This window comes from Empidonax traillii, unplaced genomic scaffold (genome assembly GCF_003031625.1).
Source record: "Empidonax traillii isolate 1590-97213 ecotype Southwest subspecies unplaced genomic scaffold, ASM303162v1 scaffold712:size431070, whole genome shotgun sequence".
Classification (NCBI taxonomy): domain Eukaryota; kingdom Metazoa; phylum Chordata; class Aves; order Passeriformes; family Tyrannidae; genus Empidonax; species Empidonax traillii.
Window position 1 is genome coordinate 302,879 of NW_020955905.1, and position 26,496 is coordinate 329,374.

General features: G+C 45.4%; 1 protein-coding gene and 1 long non-coding RNA gene across 11 annotated transcripts in view; one reads left to right on the top strand and one right to left on the bottom strand.

Moving 5' to 3' along the window:
- ADGRB1 (adhesion G protein-coupled receptor B1) overlaps positions 1-26,496 on the bottom strand; it is a 285,345-nt gene that overhangs the window by 216,960 nt on the left and 41,889 nt on the right. The gene's annotated exons all lie outside the window — the stretch shown is intronic.
- Positions 23,965-26,496, top strand: part of LOC114065894 — a 5,389-nt gene continuing 2,857 nt past the window's right edge. The window contains exons 1-2 of the long non-coding RNA XR_003573069.1: positions 23,965-24,062; positions 24,891-24,977. This is a non-coding gene — a long non-coding RNA (uncharacterized LOC114065894). The remainder of the gene's footprint in view (positions 24,063-24,890; positions 24,978-26,496) is intronic.

Here is a 26,496-nt window from a genome sequence, read left to right on the forward strand (position 1 = left end):
CTCCAGCACAGAAAACTGAGGGAGCTAAAATTTGGGGCACAGTGAAGGGAAAAAGTTGCCTCCTTTGTAGCCACAGGTACCAAAACATGGTCACTGCCCCTCATCATGATGGGGCACCATGACCAGAGTCTGAAGAGGAGCCATCACTGGTGGAGGCACAGACATGATTTCATGAAGATCCACAAAGATAAGCATCTCTCCTAAAGGCAGGCTGAGAAAGCTGGAGAAGAGAAAGCTCCAGGGAGCTCCAACTGTGCCCTTCCAGTACCTTAAGGGAGGTTACAAAAGGGAGGGACAGGGCCTTTTTGTATGGGCAGATAGTGACGGGACAAGGGGAAATGGCTTTAAACTGAAAGAGCACAGATTTAGATGAGATGTTAGGAAGAAATTCTTTACTATGAGAGTGGGGAAGCCCTGGCACAGGTTTCCCAGAGAAGCTGTGGCTTCCCCATCCCTGGAAGCGTCCAAGGCCATGGTTGGATGAGGCTTAGAGCAACCTGGGCTAGTGGAAGGTATCCCTGCCCATGGCAGAGGGATGGAATGAGCTCATCTTGAAGGTCCCTTCCAACCCAAACCATTTCATGATCCTGTGATCACAGGGGCCTGTCCCTCTTACACCCCTGGTTTCTCAGTCCCCATCAGCAACGTGTGTGATGGAGACAAGACGTAATGAGCAAATTACGGATTTCCTGCTGGAAGCACCATGGAATCCTCTGGCTCTTCTGGGATAGCTCCGTGGCCACGCTTGCCAAGCCACTCCACCCCTCCTGCTCCGCTCGGCGACTGTCAAACCTTTTCTGGGTTTTCCATCTCCGCAACATTCGTTTCTTAGCAACTCTGTTTGCTTTTAGCAAAAAAACCACAAAATGTCTCTGCCTGTGGCAGGCTATTTTTGAGCGGAAACGGTGCTGTTTCAGGTCCACGCCAGTCAGAGGGGCCCTGGTGAAAGTGGTCCTGTCTGCCCACTCGTTCTTAACAGCGCCGAGTGAAATTCTTGTTTGTTTCCTGCGTCCCACTTGCCGCAGGGAAAGCGCAGCAGTCCTGGGCAGGAGCTGTGGCAAACAGCTAATCCTGCTACGTTGCTGTTCCACAGTCCTTGCCATTCCGGGGGGATCCTGAAGGATATTGTGTAACTCAGGTAATAAAGGTGCAAGTCAGCAGCAGATTTTCCAGCAGAACAAAGTTTCAGCCAGAAAATGAAGTTACGTGACCCCCCCCTTGTGCTCTATTGGAAATGTCTTTGGTCTCACAGACTTGGATTGAATCCAGCCCTACCAGGAGCTTTCCCAGCACTTGTGCTGCTTAGGAGAAAGACCAGTGAACTTGGAGGGTCAACCACAGACCGTGGAAAACTTGTAAAAAAACTCAGCAACACTTTCTACCCTTGACCAAGAAGGAACAGGGGGAGCATGAGAGTCACTGTGTCATTGCAATTTCCACATTTTCCATTTTTTATCTTCGTGGAATCACTGAATGCTTTGGGTTAGAAGAGACCTTAAAGACCACCTAGTTCCAACCCAGCCCCGTGCCACGTGCAGAGACACCTTCCACCAGATCAGGTTGCTCAGAGCTCCATCCAACCTGGTCTTGAGCACTCCCAGGGATGGAGAGTCCACACCATCATTTTCACTGATGGTATTGCTGGTTTATTCCCACCAAAACGATACAGAGCCAGTCTCTAAGTGGAAACTGGAATGACTGGTCAGATCACAACCCCCCTGCAAGGTGAGTCTTATCCTCCTTCATGAGTTACCAGTAAGGATAAGGACACACAAACTGATGTTAAGCATCATCAGCACCTCCTGAGATTATGATTTAGGAGATCTGATCAATTGGAAACTAATACCAATAAAAAACCAACCAGGCAGAAATGCTGCCTCACTTCACAGGCTCAGAGAGAAGCTCAATGAAATGACAGACAAAAAAAAAAAAAAAAAAAAAAAAAAAAAAAAAAAAAAAAAAAAAAAAAAAAAAAAAAAAAAAAAAAAAAAAAAAAAAAAAAAAAAAACAAAAGGGAAGAGTGTCCCAGCTCTCCGACTGAAGGAATTTAGCATCACTGTGGGGAGATGGATGAATGGAAAATGGGACTTTTAGATGGTGAAGATCAGCTGAGCTTGAAATATAACTGCAGACATCAACTCCCCCACCCATCACAGGAATCTAATTTCTCTACATTGTATTCTCAGTTGGAGTTTAGCTGTGCACATCACCCTGAACATGCCCCACGCCTCTGAATTGCTCAGAATGTTTAGGACAGGATAGAGATCTCTCCTCACCAACTCAGTCTGCCCCTGGCAGAAGGCTCCTTTGCTTATCTTCTCCATTGCTCCATGCCCACAGGGAAGGCCCTGATGTATAATTTGTGGCATTTTATTCGCTTCACAAGTGACTCAAATAATGACGATTCTCTGTGGGAACCCAGAAATCTTCAAAAGCTGGTTAAAAAGCAGGGATGACGAAGAGGGGAAAAATAAGACCAGAATTTTAAAGACCTGTCACTGGTAAAACTCCGGGCGAAGGATGAGAAAAGGAAGAGGCTCAGCAGCTCCAGGGTTGATATCTTGAGGACATCACGTCTCAGGAGGCCACTGGTAATAAATTGAGCTGGAGATGTAACTCAAACAGTGTGGGAACCTACTTGTATAATTTGCAGCCATTTTCTTTGGAATTAAGTACCATCCATCTTTGATTATAGATCCAAAGTTATTCACTGAATCCAAGAAGCCTCACTGACATCAGTGGGACCAGGAACCCATCTCTTTATTCCTGAGCTGAATGCCTACATATTGTTTTCATGCAGCTGTAAAGACCTCTTTTATGCATCTTCTTGATTTTTCTCTGGCTCATTCATCCTGATTCATCCTCCTCTGCTCGGAGCTCCTTGAATATCCTGGAAGGAGCCCACACACTCAGACACATTCTTGCCCAAGCAGTATATTTGTCCAACTAATTTTTTACTGGAATAAAGTTCCTGCTTTGCACAATTGCCAAGAGCAATTGTTTTGGTGAATCATAAATACTGCAGAAGGTAAATGTTGGTTCAGGTTGTTTGTTTCCGCCCTTGGCAGCCCAAGCTCTGAGGGTACAGACATTCCTCAAGGAACCAGGATTTTAATTCAGTAAATAAACAATGATGGCAATGGATATTCATTAGGAGAGCCCTATATTTTGACTTTGGAAGGTGAATCTGCAGTACATCATGAACTCCTCCCTGCCAAGGCTCACTGTAGGAGCTGCAGGTGAAGTAAATGTGTGTTGCATCCCTGCCCCTCTGCTCAACACCCTCAGCTCATCTGCAGACCTCTCTAGGCTAAGAAATGACCCAGTGGAGGATGCAGGAAGAACCCAGGGCCAGGAAGAGAAGATGAAGTAGATTGTGCCGCTAGAACTCATGTGTTGAATCTATATACCTGAAGCTTTTTAAAAGAAAAGTGCACAAGTTGTGCAAGACTTGGGAAAATGGGGGTTTCAGTCTGGTGATGTAATGCTCCCACCACTGGTTTTTGATGTTTAAGAGGTAGGCAAGACCTGGAAGATCGCAGAGTCATTGGATGGTTCGGGTTGGAAGGGTCCCAAAAGATCATCCAGTTCCAACCCATGGGCAGGGACACCTTCCACTAATTACTCAAAGGATTGCCTTGGACTCTCCTTAGGGGACTGCAGGACAAAGATGCAAATCTGAGCCTGTCCACCCAAGTCTCCTTGGTCTTTCCACGGAAGGAAATGGGCATCTGCAGCAGGGCGTGGTTTTGGAGGAGCCACTGTGGCCCCAAAGTGTCTGGGTTAGTTACCTGCACCAGCAGACAAGGTTTCATGGGCAGGTTTGAGAACCACTGCTGTCCCCGTGGCTATGGGAGGAGCCATGAGCTTCCGTGGACAAATTCAGCAGCAGCTGAAGACAATTTATATGGGGATACCAAAGCTGGATCTCAAAATAGGGATCCAGACTCCAGACCAGGACCATGTGCCAAAAATCTTGTTGTTGAGTCAGAGTCCTTCACTAGAGCTCAGTGTGGGTCTGTTTCCTGACACCGGTGGAAAATCACTCTCTTCTTAAGCAGACACTGATTGCAAGGCCCTCTAAGTTGTACTTTAATACAAATAATATAGAAAGATAATACTGTCATATTTCATAATATGGTGACTGTAATTCCACTCTTGTAAAAGAGCAATTGCAGTGTAATTATGATAAGTATGTTCTCTGACACGCTTTAATACCACAAATACAAATGTAATATAATTACACTCCATTACAATATATATTAGTATTGCAATTTAATTGTATGATAATGCATTAATATAATTGGTAATTATAGGACTTGTTGCATGTGTTAGTGCTTTACATATGTGGACACACAACTGCACACACCCCCTCATGTTTTGGAAAATAAGGGACTGGATGGTTCACGGTGTGGCTGAGAATAAATACTGTAAATGTCACTGCAGTGCTGCATATTCAATTCAGGTAGCACAGGGACACCAGAGAACTCACACAAACCACTCACTCATGCAGTTACCGTTCTTATTATATCAACAGAAATAATTATTGATTGCGGGGGAAAAAAAAAAGGCACCACAGTGTAATTACATTTTAATTGCAATATAATTCTACTGTAATTACACTTTTTCTGTTATTTGGCTTGGCCAATAGCAATCAGATTAGTGAGACACTGTTCTCATAATTTTAAAAGATTGTATTGTTGTGTAATATTGCACAGCCTCCCATGAGAAGAGGTTTCATCATCGATCAATTATTTCAACATAAACCTGGATTAGTGTTGGAAAATTAACAATAAAGACGCAACATTGCTGAGTAGCCCTCCCAAAATCTTCATGGCTCTGGTATCTCCAAAATCACTGGCACTCAAAGGATGTGAAAAAAAACATTGAATGGAAAGATGAGATGCCAGAAGATGGGTCCTTACCCTCAGTTTGGAATCCTGTCAGCTTTCAAGGAGCGCATTTGGAAATGCTACAGTGTTTAGAGTGGGAAAAGAATATTATTCTATTTAATTCTACATTCTGTCCCCAAAATACCACTTGATTCAGGACAGTTGGCTCCCCAGAGAGCACGAGAAAGAGGGTTATCCATGCTGATCCCACCTTGCTCAAGATGCAGTGCCCTGGACACCCCTGGGCCCTTCCAAAGTCAGTGATAATGGAAGATGTTGTTCCACAGAAGCTCTAAAGAGGGTTAAGTTACTTGTCTCAGGAACAAGAGAGACCTCACAGGTGACAACAGACAATTATCTCATCAGCAGCCTCAAAGCACTTTTGTGCTTTAAAGCACTGGGAAGAGCAATTGGTGTCCTCCCTTCCTGCATTTCCCTCTTATTTCCTATTCATTAAAATAAAATAAAATAAAATTAAACTGAATGAAAAAGTTGGAGAAGGAGTGAAATCCTGTGTGTGTGGCTCCTGGATACTCTGGATGATACAGTAGCCATGGCAACAAGCAGTTCAACAGAACTCCTTTACCTTTGATTTTTCCTTTTTTGTCTTGATGTTTACATGGAATAATGGAATTTTCATTGCCAGTTCATCTCCTGTACTGGGCAATCAAACCACTTGGTGCAGTTTCTCACGAGGTTCTTCCTGTTGTTCATTACTTTCATGGGGGTATGACCAGGGCCCAGCTGAAATCAGGTTGACCATCAAGTTCTACCTGCCGTTAGCACAACCCTCCAAAAAAAAACCCCAAAATATCAACAGGAGAGGTGGGTTGGAGATACATCCTGAAGAGGGAACACCAGTTATAAACACTGTGACTCATTCCCATGGCAAACCCCGGAGACCAAATGTTCTGGTGGGCCCCAAGAGGGATTAAATAGATTCCCAGAGGCACAACCGATCCAGGGTTATGGAATGTGGTTTTTTTTCAGACAGTTCCAAATCAGAGAAAAATAATAGTCCTTAAATCAGTGACTGCTGGATGTCAGGAGTGTGCATCAAAGGTGGGATTACTTTGTACTGAACTCCTTTTTTTCTTCTTGTGGGCATCTGCCCAAGGTAGTGGTGGAATCACCATCCCTGGAAGTATTTAAAGAACCTGTAAATGTGGTGCCTGGGAATGTGGACCTGGAAGTGCTGGGTTAATGGTTGGACTTGATGATCTGAGAGGTCTTCTCCAACCTAAATGATTCCATGATTCTGTGCTATTGGTATGAGCTCCATGGACCATTGGTCTCATCCAGCATGGATGTTATGGAGTTTTTGGGTTCCAAGGCACAGCCAGCCTTCGAAATTCCCATCTCTGCTGGAGAGCAAAGGTTTTGCAAGATAAGGGATGATCCCAAGGGGTGGACTGAGCCAGTGAGGCTGGCTCAGCATTTGGCAAAGTCTCCAGTCTGGTCCCCATGTTCAGGAAGGATCTCTGGTGAGATCCCATGTCTGATAAACTCTAAACTGTGCAGCAGATCACAGACTGCTCATCTGAAAGCCTCTCTCAGTCTGGAGCCACTGAGTTGGGAATGGTTTAGGAATTTTCACAACGTGCCAGGGAAACCTGGAAGCAAGCACAGTGGTTACAGGGATGAGCTCAGAGTCATGGCTCAATGCCTGCCACTGCAGAGGTGCTCAAACCTGGTGTCTTGCTTGAATTTCTTGCTGTAAAATGAGCTGATTTCAGGCCAAGGCTCAAAACAAAAGTTCAGGGTGGAGAGGCCATGCTCCACAAGCACCAGATTCACCCAGATCCTCTGGAAGAACAGGATTCCTCTTGACTATGAGGAAAATCCAGCCCAAGAATTGGAGATGTTTTGTTCTGTGGGTTATTTTCTGGGTGTTTTTTTTTTCACCAAGAAACTTCACAGGAGACCCTGACAGAGAGCCTGGCTTTGACTTTTGCTCTTTCTCACCTTGCCCAGCAGTGACACTGTGGGCACACAAAGCAAAAGAGCCCTTCACTCCCCCCTTGCAGCTCCAGCCCTCCTTTTCCTCCTGGAGCATGCAGGGAGACTGCAGCAGCTCTGAGAGAGGGGCCAAGTGTTTTCCTGCTGCTCCCCAGAGCCAGGAGGCTGTGGCAGAGGCAGACTCTGTGCTAGGGCTTGGGCTTGCAACCAACGCTGACACTGCATTGCAGCACCAGGAAAAGTGGGGAGGGAGGAAGACTGATGCGCACCCTGCAGGAAAAACGGCACGGAAAGGGATGGGATCATCCTGCCCACCTCAGGTGGGAATCCTTGTCCGAGGGGGCTGGCGCTCCCACGGCACCTCAGCACAAAAGCACACGGAGAGAAACTTGGAGCTGACATGGGAAAAAAAAAAAAAAAAAATTAAAGTAAAATAAACCCAAACTCCCAAATGTGTAAAGAACAAGCCCAGCTGAGCTGGCACTTCTGTTTCCTTCCCCAGCCTAACTCATTGCTTTATTGAGTGCCCTGGGATCCTCAGAGTGTGAGACCACACTCCCAGAAAACACACCACTGTCCTCCAGTCGATTCCATTCTGGTTCAGCAGGAAGCAGATCAAGTTATTACGAAGCAAGCCCTGCCAGAACCAATAACTGTACAAGGCCTGGCGTTACGCTGAGATGCTGCTTCAATAAATTATCAGCTGAGAAAAGTCTGGATCCTTTAATACTCCGGGGATCTGTGGCTGTGCAAACCTGTACATGGATACGGATAAATGCAGCTGAACGGGTACAACGCCTGCTATTGGTAGAGGAATCTCTGAGCAACAAGGAATGGAACATCTAAAACTCCAGGTTAAAATTGGGACTTACTGGCCCATCTCCAGAGATGAAAACGTCCGTATTTTAGGGTGGCTAAAGAAGGGGGAATCCCTGCATCCCAAACGCTACGTTTATGTGGAGAAAGATCTGTAAAGGGTGATCCCTGTGGATGCCTGGGACTCATTTATGCTGGCAGGACATGGCAAAAGCTGAAAACAAACCTGCAGAAGAGGAAATCAAAGACTGGCTGGTAGGAGAGAGGAGAGTCGGGAGGACTGCTCACTGAAACTGGAGAAAATAATCAGGAGGCAATTTTGTTCTCTGGGAGGGAAAAGTCATTTAGTTGGATCCACTTGAAGAAGGACTGGGAGAATGGATGGAGAATAGATCCACTGAGAAATATCAGTGGAATTTCTTTCCCTTCCACACATGGTTAACACTGAGGACTCAATGCCATGAGCCTTCCTGGAGTCCCTCTACGAGGAGTGAGCTTTGTCCAAGCGTGTGGGTAGTTGGTTTCAGAAATCACAGCAAGGCTGATTCTGGAAGAAGAGACCTCAGCTCTTCCTGATGGCCAGACCTTCCCAAGTGTTCTGAGCTGGGTCTAATGGTGAGCTGAGGCTTCTCCTATTGAGACATCTCTGAATCTCTGGCAAAGTGGTCAAGTGGAATCTGTGAGATAATTACCTGCAGATCTAAAGGGACCCAACTTTCTTGTAAGAACTGGGGCAAGAAATCAATTAAAACCTTCCTGTAAGACCTCAAGGGTGCTAAAACTGGAAACAGCATCCAACTGTGTTTGCTCATCATTACCCTTCTGAAACATCCAGCTTACCTTCAGGGAGCTAAAGGACCGTGGATTTTACTGTTACATATGAAAACACTCAAGGCAGGCTGGGAAATAAGGAAGAGGGATGAAGCTATGAATAACTTGAGTTTTCAGCTGAAGAAAAAAAGAACATCACCTGCCCAAACACCGGCTCCGCTTTTCCCCCCTTCCTCAGTGGGCTCCCGGCTGCACCACGGATCAGCCTCGACTCATTGCCTGGCTGATGAACTCTGAGAGGCTGCAGCCCCGAGCACTTCTCTTCCAGGGAGTTCCCTTGAATTCCTCCTGACAGCCTGTAATTTGATATGAAGCCTTTTTTTTTTTTTTTGGGGGGGGGGGACGCATTAGCACGGATGACACTCCGCGGAGAAGGATTGTGTTGCGGCGTCTGCTGCGTGCAGACACAGCCCTCCCTCCCTCCCTACTGGATGTTACTATTATTATTATCATGGAGTTCATAATAACATGACTTGGAGCGTTACAATTTGTCCTGGAGACACAAAACTCTTAAAAATGATGCGCCCCTCATCTCCACATCTCCCTTGCTGGCGGTAGGATGTTGACATGATGGAATTCCTGGGGAGGAAAGAAGGGGGTGAGGAGAGGGAATGGGGCCAGCAGTGGGTCCAGTGTGACAGTGGGATTGAATTCCCAGATCTTGAGCTGGAACAGGATTTTTTCCATCAATAGTGTTTGTAAAATGAAACAGACGCTTTTAATACAAGAGCTTGCATGGATTCCATTTAATTTTGCTTGTTGACTAGGTTCTCCTCAAGAGCCCAGCTTTACCAAAAATAAAGGGAGTTACTTCTGCAGTGCTGGAAAGATCCAGGTTTTCATTCTGGGAGAACCTATTTACAGCAAGATCTGCTTTCTTGGGAAAGCTGAGATAGAACAGCTCAACTCCTCTGTGTCCTGGAGAAGTGCCATGGTGGGAAGTTGGCTCGGGGCAACTTGGAATGAAAAATGGGGAGTTTCATTTCTAGAGGACTGGCTGGATTCCTGTTTGGACCAATGAGGAAAAAAAAAAGTAAATTTCTGTTTGGATCAATCATGAGAAAAGGAAATCTCCTTTTCATGGCTCCTGGGTGGATTTTGGGGTCCTTCCTGAATTTCTGACCAGGTTGATGTTTGCGTGTAGGAAATCCAAGGGAAACTTATACTAACAACCCTATTGGTGATATTTGTCAGTAAAACTGAGAGATTTCTCCTCTGCCTTCTGAGATCTCATTTGAGAGACACTACTGAGGAAGGATGGATGGAGTCCAGCTTCTTTTTGCTTTTACTGTGTGTTTTAATCTCCACAGTTTTCAGTCCCACACCCTCCACGGGCACGAAAATAAACTTCCAAGCAAAGACCTTCTGCAGGTACAGACCAGAAAAACTCAATCCTATCAACCAAGAAATGTGATTTCAAAGTGACTCATTATTTGTTAACAAGGAAGCAGGGAGTGAGAGTTTCCTTTCTTACAGTCAGATGATGCCTCCTCTGTTTAGCAGTTCAGGGTACTGAGGATGGGGAAGGTTCTGGAGCAAAAGCTTTATCAGGAACACCTGAGGGAACTGGGATTGTTTAGCCTGGAGAAAAGGAGGCTCAGGGGAGACCTTATCATTCTCTACAACTCCCTGACAGGAGGTGCAGTGAGGTGGAGGTCGGTCTCTTTTTCCACACAACGAGCAACAGGATGAGAGGAAATGGCCACGAGTTGCTCCAGGGGAGGTTTAGATTGGATATTAGGAAAAGTTTCTTCGCAGAAAGGGTTGTCAAGCACTGGAAGAGGCTGCCCAGGAGAGTGGTTGAGTCACCATCCCTGAAGGGATTTAAAAGACTTGTAGATGTGGTGTTTGGGGACGTGGTTTAGAGGTGGCCTTGGCAGCACTGTGTTAATGGTTTGGGCTCGATGATCCTAAAGGTCTTTTCCAACCTCAACAATTCCATGATTCTAGTGAAGGAACAAAACAAAACAAAACAAAAAAACCCTTGTGCCAGCATCCTAGATAGCTTTTGATCCCTGACAAAGAAACAGCCTGGCTGGATGTTCAAGCACCACCAATGAACCAGCAAAGAGTGCTCTGGAGAGTCCTGTCTCCCACCCTCTGGGACTCAACAGCAGCGATTGCTCAGTGCAATAATCCTAAAAAAAAAAGGAGCTGGTCATTTTCCAGCAGCTAATGACAAGTTTGTTAGTTAATGACCCAGATCAAAGCCAAGGGCGATTAATGATCTAACAAAGCAGTCGATGAACTGGTAATAAAGACCAATTATAACCCGTATCAACACCCTCCCCCCCCCACCAAAGAATCACCTTTATTAGTCTTTTCTTCCCTCTGTAGAGGGTCTAGGACAAGCAAGGGGCTATTTCAGGAAATTGCTTGCTCCCTGGAAATCAATAACCAATCAACACCTGGAGTTTATGCTGGAAAAATGCATATGCCAGAAAACAAACCCTCTAAGAAACATTTTTACCTAGAAAATAAATGAACCCAACATGTAATGTGATTGCCTCAGAGTCAGCTGTTCAACAGCTTGTTCAAGAGACTCTTTTTTTTTTCCCCATTTGTTTAAAACCCTTGCTAAAAATTTGCAGTGCAGGGGAAAAGCACATGGAAGTGGAAAACCATTTTCTGATACGGACTGACTGACCAAAATGAGCTCCTTGGCTGTGATAAAATCACAGAAGCATAGTAAAGGTTTGTCCAAAAGAAGCATCTATAATGTAGGGATATTATTTTAGGAACTAGAGAGTTGGCCAGAAACTTCCCAGGTCCTTAAACAACCCAGAGCTAAAGAACATTGAATTATTGACAACACAGGGAGAAGTCTACTCCATCTCCAGACCTACCTAGACCATCTGGAGAGAGGCTTCTGACAAGGGTGTGCAGGGACAGGACAAGGGGGAATGGCTTTAAGCTGAAGGAGGGCAGATTTAGATTAGATATTGGGGAAAAATTGTTCCCTGTGAGGGTGGTGAGGCCCTGGAACACATTTCCCCGAGAGGCTGTGGCTGCCCCATCCCTGGAAATGTCCAAGGCCAGGTTGGATGGGGCTTGGAGCAACCTGAGATAGTGGAAGGTGTCCCTGCCCATGGTAAGAGGGTTCAAACTAGATGGTCCTTGAGGTCCCTCCCAACCCAAACCATTCTACAATTCTATAATTCAGTGAACTTCTTGCCTCTAGAGGAGTTTCACCTTGCAGAAATCATCCCTGAGAATGACCTTCCAATTTGCTTTTGGAAGCTTTCCAACCCCAGCAGCCCAGTGTGTCACTACCCCTCTCTCTGGGAAAAGCTCTGCCATGTCTAATTTGGATATCCAGCACTGCCATCTAAGCCAATGTCTCCTTTTGTCCTGTAAATCCAGAAAACCATTTTAATTCCTTTCTTTGTCACAGTTCCCCCTATACCCATACAGCAAACAACTGTTCTGTCTCTCTTAACTGTACTTTTCTGTAGACAGGGGGAAAAAAAAATCCCATTTATTTATTTATTCTCCCACATCAGCAGTGTCCTAATCTAAATTTTGAGCTCACCAGGTCGTCACAGAGCTCAGAAGAAAAACACCCTTCCCAGAAAAGCCTAATGCTCTGCTTCCAGCAGTGCCAACAGGAGACACTATTTGGGGAGAACACGTAATTTTGGCCCATCTCTCCTCTTCAGAATTTAGAACTGCTGATCCAGAGGCATTGGAGGGGACTCTGCCAGACATCCCTTTCAGTATCCACCTGGTTTCATCCCCAGACAGCTTGTTTTGAGGACACCAGTGGACATGATCCTGCTGCAGTCTGATGGACTGAGCTCAAAAGAGAGTCTAAATATCCCTCAGGAGCTTTGGGAACTGTTAGCCTCCCTCTGGACTCCCTCCAGCAGGTCCACGTCCTTCCTGTGCTGGGGACCCCAGAGCTGGATGCTGCCCTGGGACAAAACATCTGCATTCTGCTCAGCCTTATGTGAGCCCCTGCTAAGAGTATGAAGGGCTTTAACTCCAGCAATCAGCGCTTACACAAGATTTACTACTGGTTTTAATACCAGCTGTAGTGGAGGCACAGAGGCAGGAAGAGTGGTACAAGAATGCAAGCCTTCAAACAGTCAGGAGAGAATGATAGCAGCCTCCTAAAAGTGATTTAGCTCACCAAAGAGCCCAATCACTTTGGCTTTACGGGCGGGGGGATGATGGTGGTTTCAAGGCCTGGGTTTGATTTCATGCCTGGTTCTCTCCTCAGCCTCTGTCTCTGGGAGGAGCAGTGGGTCCAGGGCACTGGTGCATCTGCATTGATGGCAGGAGCCCAGCCCAGCCCTGATTGCTTGGACTGCACTGGTGTAAATCATCCCTCTCCCCCCCTCCTTCCACCACAATGTGAGTCACTGATCCTGGCACTTGGCTGCCTTGGCAGGTCTCCCAGAATCCGTTGCATGGCTCTCAGCAGCCAGGGGATGCTCTCAGTGGGATTTGTGGGTAGAGGTATATTGACTTCTCTGTGCCTTGGTTTCCTCATCGGTGGAACAAAGCTAATAACCCTTACCCACTCCTTCAAATAAGAAAGGAAAACCTTATCAAAAAACTTAGCCAACTGTGGTTTATGTAATGCTTTGTGATCCTGGGGCAGGGAGAGCTCTAGGGGAGAAAAGTCCAGTTATTGGGAACAGTCTAGAAAGTCTCTCCTCCACACCCTGTGGGTTGCTCCGTGCTGACTTAATCTCTCAGCTCAGCTGAGCATCTGCTTGCCCACAATTAGCCCTGGGGATGGGAAACCCAATCCACATTCCACTTGCAATCTGCGAGGTGAGGCACCGCTCTTATTCACCAGCTGGAGCTGGTTAGATGGTATTGTCTTTTTACCTTTTTTAAAGCTCTGAGCTGTCCTGCTAAGACTGTCCCTACTTCTCTTACTCCTTTGTTCCCCCATGATCAATTTGACTTAATTTCCTCTTCTTCTTCCACACATTTACAAACCTTTATAATACACCACCCGCCACTGCTGCCAAACTTTTTTTAATCCCAAGTTCCTCTCCCCCACCACTGCGTCTAATCTTTATTAATTAACCAGTTAATTACCAGCAATTATTCTGTAAATAAATGAATGTTTGAACAGCCTCTGTGTGGCGCTTTCCTCCCGCCAAGAGGCACGGTACCAAATTCATCGACTCAGTCTTCACAACAGATATTTGGACAGAACAAAATCTGTGCCCTGGGACAAACTTTTTGTGCTGAACAACACGTTTCAAGCGCTTTGAGTGCAAGGGAGCGGTATCAGGATTGCCATTAATCTTCTGAGCTTCAAGAGGATCAAGAAATCACAAGTTCCCACTCCCATGGGCACCTTTCTGCCACCACTGCCTTTGGAGGAGACCTGTAGAAGTGCTGTGAGTTTTTCTGTAGACTGAAGAAAAAAAAAACCACCTCATTTATTTATTTATTCTTCCACATCAGCAGTGTCCTAATCTCAACTTGGAACTCACCAGGTCCTCACAGAGCTCAGAAGAAAAACACCCTTCCCAGAAAAGCCTAATGCTCTGCTTCCAGCAGTGCCAACAGGAGACACTATTTGGGGAGAACACGTAATTTTGGCCCATCTCTCGTCTTCAGAATTTAGAACTGCTGATCCAGAGGCATTGGAGGGGACTCTGCCAGACATCCCTTTCAGTATCCACCTGGTTTCATCCCCAGACAGCTTGTTTTGAGAACACCAGTGGACATCATCCTGCTGCAGTCTGATGGACTGAGCTCAAAAGAGAGTCAAAATATCCCTCAGGAGCTTTGGGAACTGTTGGAGCTGTGCCACAAAATTTGGGTTGAGTACCCATCAGCTTTTGTATTTTGGACACATGCAGACCCAGTGAGTCAAAACCCTAACCCTAATCCTACCAGCAGAAATAGGGTGACCAAAGAAATGTGAATAGGATGGTTGTTTTTTCCTCTTCAAGAAAAGGTAATGGTTTGGAAACTGTGTTGAGAGGCAGGAGATCAGAGACTGTTCCTGATTCTCAGGTCTGTGGCTTCCTGGATGCCCTTGGGCAGGTCAGTTCTGTGCCTTGGCTGCTTTGTCCATGAAAAAACACACTGTGGGGCACTGAGCCTTCCTCAGAGTGTCCTAAGCAATGATCTTCCACCATGGAAGATCAACCCTATTCTGTCCAGGCCTCGGTCTTCCCCCAACAGACCCCTGAAATTAAGAGCAAAATTGTCACTGCTTTTAGGAAAGAATGTGTCAGGAAATTAATTTCACCCTCTTCCTCCCCAGAAGGAACCATTTACTCCTCTCTCCCTTGAAGAGTTGGGGAAATTTTTTCACCACCGCACTGATGGAAGAAACGACTCTGCTTAATAGAAGCAGATGGAAAAAATATGAGGTCATTTGGTCACAAATGAAAAACTTGCCTAGTCTGGTAGTTTAATGCTGAGTTTGCCTGGCCCCTTTTATGATTAGATTATTACTTATTCACTTATTCGTCTATTTAATCATATCAAGGGAGGGTGCCCTACATGACCCTTCTGGGTACTTGCTGATTCCTTTGTTCTTTTATTCTGCTTTTAACTGAGATTATTTCCATACAGGTTCCTTTCATAATGAGCCTTGAATTATTATACTTTATCATCCATGAGGTGCTCTATGGTTTGCTGGTGTGTCCCTGTCTATCTGAGCTATTCCTGCAGGACACATTATTCTTAAGTGACTCACAAGTATCAGCCATTTGCAGAGTCCTGGATTTTAAGGCTGGTGGGATCCTCCTCTTTATTACCTCCTGAATGGTGATGGCCTTAGACATTACATTGTTCCTGAACTTTTGGCTGTCATAGCATGTCTTTGAAAACTAATACAAACTAAATCAAGGGGTTCAAAGCTTGTCAAGCCCCAGGAGACCTCTGACAGCTTTTTGCATCGGGTCTCATTTCAAATCTCCTTTTTTTTTTTTTTTTTTTTTTTTTTTTTTTTTTTTTTTTTTTTTTTTTTTTTTTTTTTTTTTTTTTTTTTTTTTTTTTTTTTTTTTTTTTAAAAAAAAACATTATCTCAGCTTCCTTATCCATAAATTTGGGGTGTCCCAGATGGTGTGGGATTTTTTTAACTAAAAACAAAACTGGTTGTGTAAGAGGGAAGTATCACAACAGTATGAAAACCTGCACAGGACAGACACACACTGTTTATTGATTTCATGTGAATTTGTCCCTGTGAACACACACAAAGCCTACCATTTGTTTAAAAACCCACACCATGTTTTCTGGTTGCATCTACCTGGCTTAACCAAGAGTCATTATACTTACAGGGAGGCTTCTTCTATCAAAGCACGCCCAAGGGGCAGGAATATTAACCCTTTACATTAAACAGTACACAGGGAACAAGGTGACTTGCTTATGGCTTAGTAGCAGAGATAGAAGGAAAATCATGGGGCCTGGGTGATCAGCTTTATTGTTGAGTCATTAGTCCACATCCCATCACAAAAAAAACCAAACCAAAACCAAACCAAACCAAACCAAACAAAAAAAACAACCAAAAAAACCCAACCACACAAACCAACAAACAAAAACCCTGTTACGGTTTATTTGTATTTTTGGTTGACTTTCCTTAATGATGAAACTGAATTGGAAAACTTGTTGGGTTCATTCTTAGCCTCACACCCACTGCATTAAGATGGAGATTTAGCTCTGCTTGTAAAATCAGAGGATCCTTTCAAAGCAGCAAAAAAATGTTAGAGATGAACAGTGAATCTGCAACGGCACCCCTGCATCTCTTGCTAATAAAAGATGCAGCAATCAAAACTCCATCTAGACTTCAAGTACTAACCAGACATAAAACTCAGTTCAACATGAGCACAGTGAAGGACAAAGCTCAGGAAGGTGACTCAGATCCTGAGCCAAGGAAAATATAAAATTTACATGCTCAAATTTGGTCCAGAACACAGAAGTTTGGACTGACATTGGGTTTTACATGACTGGCAGCTGAAAACTGTGCCCTGAGAGGAGAGTCTGGGCAGGAAACAAGCTCAGAGAAATTCCAGGAAAGCAGTGAGGCAGCTGAAATGCAGTTATCCTGCCTCATCCTGAAGGACAAAGATTCCAGCCATTAAGATTTTATCAGGAGCTGGGATCTGTAGCAATTCTACCTGGCCCTGGAAGGGAGAATACTGACTATGGTGGGGGGAAGAGTTGGAAAAAGTGCCGAAAGATCTTATTCCAACTCCCTCCCATGAGCAGAGATACCTTCAACTGGACCAGCTTGCTCCTAATCCTGTCCAACACTTCCAAGTTGATTAATAAATGGTAGAGCACTTTCTCATAAATCCATGGGTTTCATGGTATTCCATGAGCCGTGTGAGTCCCAAAACCCCAAAATATTCTGGTGTTAGGACATCAGAGACGTGGAGCAGTGTTAGCTGGCACAAGGTGAGTCACATATGGGGTGTGTGTATAGCCATGTTTTCAGCATCTCCATCCCCAGCTATCCCACCAACTTAAACTTTGAGAGGATTCCTGAGCCCAACCTCCATACTTATTTGGAAGAGGAGTTTCAGGCCTTTCTTGCTTGTCTCAGCACACTGAACCAGGATGGACCAAGTTTCACCAGCAGATATTCATTTTTTTTTATGTCCCTCAGTTATGATTTACATCCTTAAAACTTAGACTAAGGTTTGGCCAACAGCCAGAGAGCTTATCTCCCCTTTTCATCTCCCAGCTAATGATACTGCACAGTGCTAGGTACACTAATATCTTGGAAAACTGCTGATTTAAAGAGTCTGATTATATCAATATCTGTGCATGTATGAGACCTATAGATCTCTCTCAGCCCTTTCTTCCAAATCTTGGGGTCTGAAACCAATGGGTATAGACATTAGGCACCCAATTTCCTAACTTTATCTCTTTTTTTCAAGGTGGAGACTTCCATAAAAATAAGTTTTTATGCTTCCCAAGCAGTCAGTAGTAATCTGGAAAACAGAGATAATGAAGAGTCTGTATGATTAATCAGAAGGAAGGTGGATACCTCTCCAGTGATTCTCCACATGGATCACAGCAACAACTGCTCTGGCAAAAAATTGTGTTATTTCTGGACATTTGAAAGAAATACCAAGAATTTCTCCAGAAGGAAATAATACTGCAATTTCAACCTGCATTTTCCTGGAAAACAGGCAGCATATACTTGATATTTGACCAATTCAGAAGATACTGGCCAGCATGTTCGACAGAAACACAAATCAGAGTTTGCTTGCAGTGACAAAAAAACTCAAAGGAACAAACCAGTGGGGAGGTGGAGGAGTTGCCTTTTAGAAAAATTGCAGTTTTAATTCCTTTCAGCAGGGTGGGGAACGAGCACAACTCTTTGTATTCTGTTCATTCATAATGTGGGGTCAGAAACACTTTTACAAGTAATATTCTTATCATGCTGTGCTGTTATTAAAGCCTGTGGGTTCCGGGTGGACTGGGAGCCAAGCAGTGGTTACACAAAAGCTCATCAGAAGTCTAAGCAGCAATTAAGGGACAGGTTTGTAAAAGGAATTGGCAGGTGATGAAAGGAAGTTGTCAGGTGATGCAGTCACTTAAGGCAAACAAATAAAAACAACTTCAGGCAACAGGAATTTCTTTCTGAATGCAGAAGAATCAACATGTCTGAAAGGAAAGGGAAGGGAGTGTGGAGATGGAGGAGACAAGATTGTACTTCCATTCTGAGGAGAGAAAAACAAGTTGCAGACCAGCCAGTCCAGTCAGATGGTTTATTATTTCAGCTTTCTGGTGTTTGTTGCTGTTATTTATCTTCTTTTTTTTTTTTTTTTTTTTTATAGAAGTACTGAATTAGTCTCCTGTGTGAAGTGTCCATTATATAGAGTCAAAAATAACTTTCCAAGCCTCCCATGCCATAGACTGCAGAAGGACAAGGAGCCAAATAGGGAAACATTTCTCATCTGCTGCTTCTGTTTCCCAAACCCAATCAGTGAATGTGCTCATATGGACTTTAACAGCATTAGAGCTCTCAGGGATCGGGATCCCGGAAGAAAATGGGGGCATAAACAGAAACTCTCCAAAGACTGAGGCCTAATATTTTGTGTTTTGCAAGGCCAAGTGCAAGGTTCTGCACAGAGGTCAGGTCATCCCCTGGTATCCATACAAGGAGGGAGATGGAGGGATGGAGAGCAGCCCTGTGGGGAAGGTCAGAGGGACACTGCTGGATGAGAAGTGGGACAGGACCCACCAATGTGCGCTCACAGCCCTGAAGGTCAGCTGTACCCTGGGCTTTTGGGATTCTCCTCCTCTCCTCCACTCTGATGAGACCCTCATCTGGAGCACTGTGTCCACCCCTGGGATCCTCAGCATTGGAGGGACATGGACCCATTGGAAAGGGTCCAGAGGAGGCCAAGAAAGTGGTCAGAGGGCTGGAACCCCTCTGCTCTGGGGATCTCTCGGACTGAGAGAGCCGAGGCTGTTCAGCCTGGAGAAGAGGCTTCAAGGAGACCTCACTGCAGCCTTTCAGTACCTGAAGGTGGCTTTTAAGAAAGATAGAGAGATATTTTTCAGTAGGTCCTGTAGTGGCAGGACAAGGGGTGATGGTTTTAAACTCAGAGAGGGAAGATTCAGACGAAACACAAGGAAGAACTTTCTCACAATGAGGATGGTGAAACACTGGACCAGGTGGCCCAGAGATTGCTGGTAGATTCCCCATCCCTGGAAATATTCAGGACCAGGTTTGATGAGGCTCTGAACAGCCTGATCAGCTTGAAGATATCCCTTTTCATGACCTCTAAAGGTCATCTGGTCCAATCCAAACTACTGAGTGATTCCAAGCTGGGTGAACAGGTCGTGTTGTCACCTTTTACCCCCTGCCAACCCATCAAGGTGGGAACAGCCTTCTGATATCACCTGATAATTATTACCTGACAAACACTAATAATCCCAGCTCACCCACCCAGCCTCTTCAAAGATAAGAGAAGACCAAAAAAAAAAAACAAACAAAAAAGCAGGAAAAAATCAGTACATCACATATCCAGTGGGGTTCTAAATCTTATTATCATGGGAGACACCAAACACCTCATCTCAGGTTTCACTTGCTGGAGGGGCAGAGGCGCAAAAACAAAAGCCTAATATACAAGGATATAAGATTAGAAAATGAAAGTCAAAAATGAGTGTTCACCACCTCTTCAGGAAAGCAGTCAGAGCTGTTTTGTCCACGTTCCAGACTTGGACTTCAGGCACAGAGAAAGGGAACAAGTTTTTCAGGGTGGTCTCACAAGGATCCCCAAAGTGAGTTGTCGCTTCCTGCTGGTTAAGCCAACAATTTTCCTCGCAGAGCCTTCCAACCCTTCTCTGGAGGATGTGTCTCTCTTTGCAAGCTCAAAGAATGAAAGAGTCTGAATGGAAATGGTTGGAAATTCAGGGAATACGGCTCCAGGCTTGTTTTTCACTGACTGCCATCTCATCTCACAGAACAACGGAATCACAGAATGCCCTGAGTTGAACGGGACCCCCAAAGACAATCAGAGTCCAACTCCTGGCCCTGCACAGGACAACCCCAAGAATCACTCCCTGTACCTGTGGATTGCTGAACAATCATTACAACCACCAAAGAACATAAATACATTGTGATATAAATATATCTACATATAAATACACACATATAGTTACATATCTTAATAAATACACAAGTATGCATTTTATATGTAAATATATATGCAAATATGCATATGTAAATATGTTTATATATGCATAGAAATGCATTATATTGGTTTAGGGGGAAAAAAAAAGCCAGCAGCTGCTGCTTCAAGAAGGAAAAATAATAATCCTGGAACAAATTTCTCAGACTCCTGTAGGGCTCCCTTTTACAGCAGATATCCCAGGCATAAAAAGGAACTTTTCCTACCCTGGGTAGAAGGGCATATCAGCCCTCCAGCTTCTCTGTTACGTCATTTAATGCCTATTGCCTGGATTAATAGGCCTCTCAATTGAAAATACTTTTTGGAGCAGAACTTGGCTGCAGCTGTTTTCCTTTCTGGGGATCTCCTACAGTGCTCTATAAAGCAGCAGATTAAATACTGATGGAGCAGCGCTGGGAAATAGCAGTTGTAGCCCTGGTGATTGTTCATACTTAAGCCTGGACGTTAGAACTTGGCATCTGAGTGAGAGAATATTAGTTGAGATGATGGGGTCATGCTTTGGTGTACCTGGACTCGTATTTAGGAGGTGTATATATAGAGCAGCAAACACCTTCACAGTGCTAAATGTACATTAATTATACTTTCTGTGGCAGTCCCTAGTCTTGGTAGAGATAGATAAGCTGGTGGTACATCCTAGTCTTGAAAATCCAGGCGATCATTTGGTTTATTAGCAGCAGGATTGTTTCTCTTGAAACAGAGCCATTTTAGGCGAGCTCAATACATAATTGATCATGCAATATGTAATTTGGATCAGCACTGCTGCTTCTCTTCATTCCCTTGCAGGTAACTAGCAAAGTTTTGTTTGTAGAGACAGTCTCGGGGGAGGAAGTTTTGGAGAAGGGAATGCCACCCTGTCCTTCCTCCCTTGCTCCCCATCCAAAGCCACTGGACACCGGAGCTTTGCGAGTCTGGGCACCATTGGACCATCACTGACTTTTGTGAAGCACGAAGAGCCCAGCTGGCAGTAACTGCTCTCTCAGTGGGGTTGGGGATGGGGATGGAGGCAGACAGACTTCCTTGCTCTCCTCTGCTGCCTCCAGCAGGCTCATGGAATTCCTCACACGTGCTGTGGTCGCACTGGGCTGTTAACTATTGGCACCACCAGCCTCGAGCGGCACGAGGAAGTCTCACAGCTACCAACACGTGATGGATGGATTAGCAGGAGTTTCCACACATACATCCCTGGTCTGGCAAGTCCTTCCTGCTGCCATCTTCGTGGGCAGGTTGCCCAGAGTTGTTGTGCACTCCCCATCCCTGGAAGTGTTCAAGGCCAGGTGGGAAGGGGCTCTGAGCAAATTGTGGTCTAGTGGAAGATGTCCCTGCCCATGGAAGGGGTTTGGAATGAGGTGATCTTGAAAGTCCCTTCCAACACAAACCATTCTATGGTTCTGTTTTCAATCCCAGCCCAGAATGGTGCTCCACAGGGATTTTCAGGAAAGATACCAACATGGAAACGCCTGACAAAAGCCAATTCTGTTTTCTTGCAACCAGCATCACAGAGTGGTGCTTAAAATACTGCAGCTTCCTGGGTTTGGGCAGTTTCCTTACGCTCCCTGGGAGCAGAACTGTACAGAAATATGTTTTTCTTCAAGCTCTTGGGGGGACAGAATCGTAGAATGAGTGGTTTGGGTTGGAAGAAACCTTAAAGATCATCTCTTTCCAACCCCTGCCATGGGCAGGGACACCTTCCACTAGACCAGGTTGCTCTTTAAACCCCCATTCAGATGTTTTCTACCTCCTCCAAACCACCATTGTCTCTTGCTTGGGAAGGCCACCAACCCCTATCTGCTGCCATCCTGGAAACAAGCAGTTTGAGACCAAGTAGATGTCAAGGAGAGGAATACAAGAGGAATTTGAGAGCAGATCTAATGCTAAACCCAGGCTTTCTAAAGCCATATAAATGTCAGCCTTGTTTGTTTTCAAGTAGGTAGTGGGAATAGAGCAAAGGCTGCTTGCACTCTGTGTTGCTTCAACCCAACTAATGCTGCCAGAGCAGGGTTGGTGAACTGCTGATAAAAATGTAACTCAGTGGGTCTCTGACATCTTTAAACACCTCTCCCTGCATCCCTGGAGGAAACCTGGATCTGTGGTCCGTAGGGGCGATGTGAAATGGCAGCAAAGGCATCCCAGAGGGACGTGCAGCCAGAGGCCCTGAAGAGAAAGAAGCAGAGAAAAGTCGTGGTGCCGGGTGGAAACGTAACTCTCAGGGGTGTAGCAACCCTGACTGAACAGCTTTTCACCCTGCCTCTGCTCACTCAGCTGAGGTCACCTCCCCACGCCCCCACAAAAACCAGGAGCTCCTCTTGGTCACCCCCCTTCAGCAGTGCCAGCCTGCTCCTCCCTGGAGCAGCTGGCAGGAGATGTCAGGGTTTGGAGTGCACCACCAGGATAATAGCAAGATTGCTGTTTTACCACTAAATTATGCATCACCCCCCCGCCTCCAGCACATGCTCCCAGCAGGTGTCTGTCTCCGAGCTGTACAAGGGCACTGTCAGCTCCGCGCTTGTCACCAACCTGGAGCACTTTAACAGGAGATGGTCCCACCACTCTTGGTGCTCCCAAGTCATTTTAAAAACAAAGTTAGGTCAGGAGATGGAGAGCCACCACTCTGATGGAGAAGCAGGGACCAGAACTGGTAAGAGAAGAGGGGAGGTGACCTCAGCGTGCTGTGGACAGGGGTGGCGAGGGAGAATTTTTTAAACCACTCAAAGCAGCCTTACCTATTGTATCTCAAGTCATGTCCCTCTGGCTTTTGAGACAGAAAAAAAGGTTGGTTTTTTTTTTTTTTTTTGCATAAATAGCTTTACTGAATCTCTGTTGGACTGTGGTCTAGCTCTGCCAGGATTATATTGGCTTTTCTGCAGCACAATCAATACAATCCTTTCCAGTTTAATTTATATATATTTTTTGTCAGGTGAGAAAGTGGGGACATCCAAAAAGAAGATGAGCAGTGAAGTGGGAGAGTTCCACTGCTTTTATGCTGCCTTACTGAGGCCCATTTTTCATGTGGGTGATGATCTGTGGTCCCCTTACACAGCAAGACTCTGCTGGTTCAAAGCCTGGTGTGACTTTCCTTGTGCTTCACTAGAAAAAATAAGGTCTTCCCTTCTCGTGGTGCAGTCACAGTGCCGGCATGAACTGTGCCCCAAAAGTGGCACAGACAGGGCTAAAGCTGAACTTATCTCCAGGGAGGGATGCAGAGCTGGAGAAGGGAGTTTAGCTGAGCTCCTTTAATGTGCATGATGAATGCCTGACCTAAGGGGATGGACTGCAGCAAGTGACCTTTGCGACATCAGACCTCCTTCAACCACAGCTTGGATTATTCTGTGATCCCTGCAGAGAAAGCACCCTGGGATCTGTCACTACAGATTCAAAATGCCCATAAAAGCCACCTGCCCCAGGCCTGACCATGTTTGCTTTCTGCTCCCACATAGGTACCATGATCATTTCTGGAAGGTGGGGAGCACTGCCCTCACACAGCCCCATGCAAAACCTCTCTCCAAACGTCTAAACCCCACCGATTTTTCTCCTTGGACTCCTCTCCTTTGAGTTAATCTTTCCAAAACACTGACCCAGTGACCCCATTCCCTCCCCCACCCCCCCCGGCCCTGCCCCCAGTAGGTCTCCAATTAAATCCAAAATTGCCTCTGCACAAAAGCAGCTCTGTCAGCTCCTTTCAGAGAGGAACAAGTGGCCTGAATAGCTTTGGGCTCATTGGAAACTGAGAAACAGTGTGGTCTTGTGTTAAAGTTGAATGGTGGAGAGGGGGGTGGTTGGAGGTTGAGGGGGAGCCTTGAATCAGTTAAAGTAATTATTGAGTCATTCGGGAGGCTGGGGAGGGAGGAGGATTCTTCCTAAACAAAGCCCTCCAATAGACACATAAGGCATTTCACCCCTTAAGGAGGTCTTGGGCAGAAAAGGAAAGTATCAGGTATAAAGCAGTAACTTGTACAAGTCAGAGCTATTGTGGCGCTCTGGTCTCTTATTCCTCTTTCCAGATGGTTGATCTCGGACCTCGTTCTTCTTCCTTCACTTTTCTTCTCAATTCAGAGAGTCCAAAGGTCTAATTCAGTTCTTCTGGTGCAAGGGGAAGAGCTGAGAGTGTTTACACATATCATGGAGACAAGGGATTTGATTGCTTTGTATGTCCTGGAGTCGTCTCGGTGGTGACAGCCAGAGGAACGCTGTCAGGATCATTACACAGACAGCTCCATCATCTGTCTGACAGTTAATACTAACCTGACAGCCTCCTGAGCAAAGCACTCTGGGTGTAACCCAAACCCCCAAAACTGTCACCCATCAACTCAGAGGGAAGTCCACATCCATGCACGTGTCAGTGCCATCCATCAGAAACCAGCCCATGGGGAGAGGAACAGAGAGCACAGCGATTTAAGGGGCCAGGAGAGGAACTCTCCAGCAGGAAGATGAGGCAGCAGTCCAGAAACAGCTGTGGCTTTCTACAGAGGTTCCTGTGCTGCTGCAGGGAATGTGCATCTCTCCCAGAGCAAGCTGTGATTCGGGGGCAGGAAAACAGGCTCTGTTACTCTGTCAGGGAGAGTGTTATCCCAGCAGCACTGCAGCTGCCACAGGCTGCCTCTCCCCTCCTCTCAGAACATCTCCAGACATTTTTTAGACAAACTTCTAATGAGGAGACTCCTGTTGATGCTCTGGTATCAGACCAAATCATGCATATAAACCAGAGGACACCAAAAGGACAAGACCTGTAGCAACAACTTATTTTTTTTTCTACTCATTCCAGGCTAGGGAAGACTATCCAAGTGTTCATTTTTCAGTGTTTTGACTGTCCACACTGTAATGTGAGTCCCTAAGGAGCGGTTCACCCCAGGTAATGATGCAATATAATTTGTATTTTTCCCTACTGAGAGATTAGGATTTCATCACTATTATTAGTTATTTTCACTCCTTCACTTCTTTTTTCCTTGGTGAATGTAATTATTTTTTTCAATGTCACGTTCATTACAAAAAGCAAGAAGGGCCATTTGGGTGCCACACTGGTTGGTGATGTCAGTCAGAGCAGTCACAAATCGCTGCTCCTGCTCCTTCTTGGGCAGTGCACGACAGTCCTGCTGTCAGAAACGCTCTTGCGTGAGGGTAAAAACCAGCACATGTTAATTCTCCTCCCTTCCCGAATCTGTTCTTCCTGACAATGAAATATTCAGTGTGCTTATTACTATTTATTCATACAGCAGCAGTTTCCTCAAGCGTGGGTCACTCAGCAGAAAGGATTAATGTCCCATGCACTGAGCATGTCTGGTCTGTGAGAGGTTAATAATAGAGATTAAGAAATCAGAATAATTAGATATCTGCTGGGGTTTTGTTTTGTTTTATTCTGGGGGTTGTTTTGTTTTGGTTTGGTTTTTAAATGCGAGCAAATATTCATTCATAGGGTTTTGACAAGATTACCTCTTCTTTGGAGTACAAAGTCAGAGCCTTGCAGTGCTCTTCACTATAAAATGTAATAAATACGACATGCAGACTTTTCCTCCTAATTACCAGAGTTAATAATAACCCCACTAAATTTCAATGGAAACTACATGGAACGATAGAATGTTTTGGGTTGGAAGGGACCTTAAAGACCATCTAATTCCAAACCCTCTGCCATGAACAGGGAACCTCATTAGACCAGGTTGCTCAAAGCCCTATCCAAGCTGGCCTTGGACATCCAACCTGTCCATGCACACAGCCCAGAGCAGGGAACTGGTTGAGCCCAGGAGTAATTTATCCTTGTAATCAGTCTATAATTACCTGGGGAGGTCACGCTGACACGTCTGAGATGCTCCCAAAGCGTGACATGATCTGTCCAGGACTGTTTCCTTACAGATGTGCCAGTGCAGAAATGTTCTTAGATAGGTTTATATAGAAACAATTCTGAAATTGTTGCTTAGATAGAAACGATTCTGAAATTGCTTTAACCCCTAAAAGTTTCCTCTTGCTCCTCAACACAGTCTCGGGGTCCATCTCCTGCTCCACCTCTCCTTCCCTGTGTGGCGTTTGCTTTGCTCCTCAGCCTCATCTCTGCAGCTCGGGGTTGAATCCCTCCTCTCTTGCAACAATCAGATGTGCTACTACAACCTGCTGAGTCACAATCTGACACAGCCAAAGACAATCTCATCCCCCAGAAACGCGACCTGGCGCTCGTGGAAACCTCGCACGTTCAAAGCTGCAAGAGAAAACCGCCTGCAGAGGCTGCTGGGGCAGTTTCACCCCTGCACCTCATGCCAATCCCCTCCTCACCAGGAGCACAGGTCATGGAAAGGAGAGGTTTTTGAGCAGAGCATTTCCCAGTTCACCTTGAGCAGAATTGCCACGAATAACACCACGAAGACATCAGATAAATCCCGGTT